The sequence below is a fragment of the Phoca vitulina genome, unplaced genomic scaffold (assembly GCF_004348235.1).
Source record: "Phoca vitulina isolate PV1807 unplaced genomic scaffold, GSC_HSeal_1.0 scaffold5, whole genome shotgun sequence".
In the NCBI taxonomy this organism is placed as follows: domain Eukaryota; kingdom Metazoa; phylum Chordata; class Mammalia; order Carnivora; family Phocidae; genus Phoca; species Phoca vitulina.
This window is the reverse complement of record NW_022589708.1, coordinates 48,811,709-48,814,227: the sequence shown is the minus strand read 5'-3', so window position 1 is coordinate 48,814,227 and position 2,519 is coordinate 48,811,709.

Here is a 2,519-nt window from a genome sequence, read left to right as displayed (position 1 = left end):
AGATTTTGTATCTCTTGGAAGTATAAGAAAATAAAAAGGAGACAACATCATCTGTTGCAAGAGAGTTGGCATTAGAGATGGAAGACAAAATCTGCCATCAACAATTCCATTGACCTACCCAAGAAGTTGAAGTTGTATTTAATCCCTATGACTCAAAGCATATGTCCAAAGTAAGTGCCAGACACAGATGTTCACCACTCCGGCTAAACTTTTCAGCCTGTATCTTCTTGTGAAGGGAAAGCAACCAGTATCTTTCAATCCCATGTCCAAACTGAGATGAATCCACAAAATATTTAGTCATCTCCGATTCTGCTACAGTAATAGATTTTGTTTCATGATGTCATAAATGGGCTAAGAATTGACTTCTGTCTCCTTTCTCAGCAAAATTTCAGCTAATCATAATGATAAATATGTTATGATTACTAATATTTATGAAGTGACCTGTCAAGCATGAGGTTGCATATACCAAAATGTATGTCTGAATCTTAAAAGAAAAATAACTCATGATGACATCTACCCATGTACATTGATTGTGACAATACTAAACTACCTGAGGTCTGTGCTCTTGAAAAACAACAAGGTTCATAAAATGGCCTACCCTTTTGTGTTCTGAGAAAAGGCTCACCTCAAAGGTGAGTCCCATAGGACTTAGATAAACACATGTTCACCTATGACAAGGCCAGACACAGAACACTCAGATTCTTGCCTCATAAGTATTTTGTTTAACTCTTTGTACTCACTGACCAATCTCAACAAAATACCTGCAAATTTGACTTAAGCAAAGTTTAGTTAAGCTTCTTTCCCTTGTCACAGGCTCTTGAACATTGACCAAGCCTCAGTCTGGGTCAGACTGGAATATGGAACAAACTGTCCTTAAGGGCACTCTTGAGAATAGGCTGACCTCAGGGAAAGAAATTTCCTGCTCAACTGTACAATCATGCCACTGTCCCATCCTACTCCCCCCGTATCTGTTTTCTTGGCTCATTTATACCTCCCTATTAAAGAAAATTCCTTTCTGCCTGTCCTTTGAGATTCCTGTAGATCTTATGGTCAGAGCATTCTTCCTATTCTGTTTCTCTCCCTGACTGAGGTAATTCTTTTGAATAAAATCTCTCCTTAGCTAAGTCCAGATTTGAGGTTTTTTGGCAGTCTCTTTTTCTCAGAATATTCATATTAGAATTATTTTGAACTTCTGGGGCGCCTGGGTGGCTCAGTCGTTAAGCATCTGCCTTTGGCTCAGGTCATGATCTCAGGGTCCTGGGATTGAGCCCTGTATCAGGCTCCCTGCTCAGCGGGAAGCCTGCTTCTCCCTCTCCCACTCCCCCTGCTTGTGTTCCCTCTCTCGCTGTGTCTCTCTTTGTCAAATAAATAAATAAAATCTTAAAAAAAAAATTATTTTGAACTTCTAGCTGCCCATGTTTTCAAGGTGAAGTTCTGAGAATTGCATTAAATCTGTCAATCTAGTTTCACACCAACATTTAACAAGATATTTTTTGCTATATTTATTTAAAATATCAAGTTACTTGGATATTGGTGATTGTGTAGTGAATTTAACAACTGTGGGACATATAAAAGGAAAATATTTCTTTACGTGATAAATCTATTAAGACTTTTGAGATTTTCTAATCAGAATAATCACTAAATAATTCCATATGAATGAGAACATCTATTTCAATGAAAAGCAAGAGTAAAATAAAAAATGTAATATAAATATATAAAAATATAAATATGTATTTATAATCTCCCTTGACATATATATATACACCATATATATGTATATATAACATACACCATGTATATATAACATACATAATATTTATGCATACATAAATATAATACTTATATACCAATTGCTATGTTCTGGATTGTGCTCCTTCAAAATTCATATGTTGAAGTTTTAACCTCCAAAATGACTGTATTCAGAGATAGGGACTTTTGGTAATTAAGATTTAATGAGATCATATGGGTAGGCCCAAATCCAATCAACTGATATCCTTTTAAGAAAAGGAAGAAATCCCAAGGATATGTGCACATGGAGAAAAACCATGTGAGGACATTGTGAGAAGGCAGGCATCTGCAAGCCAAGGAAAGGGGCTTCATGAGAAGTCAAACCTGTCAACACCTTGATCTTAGCCACCCAATCTGAGGAATTTTGTTGTGGCACACCTACAAACTAATACAAAGACTGTAACAATAATTTCATAAACCACAGTTCATAGTCATAATTTCTTATTGGTTATCAAGTAATAATTATATAATACCTCTCTTGAATATTAACTTGACATAAACTATTAGCCAACATCATTAGTGAAAGATTTCATTTCTGGTTGTAAAAAACTCAATCCAGGGTTATGTCAGAACTTCTCCTCTCATAGAAGCAGCGTCATTTGGTCATATTATGGCCATACTCTGGAGCACATTACCTACATTCAAATACCAGTGTTACTCCTTATTTACCAGATGAGCTTCAACAAGTCACTTAATCTCCCTGTTTCTCAATGAGTGGTTAAATGGTGACC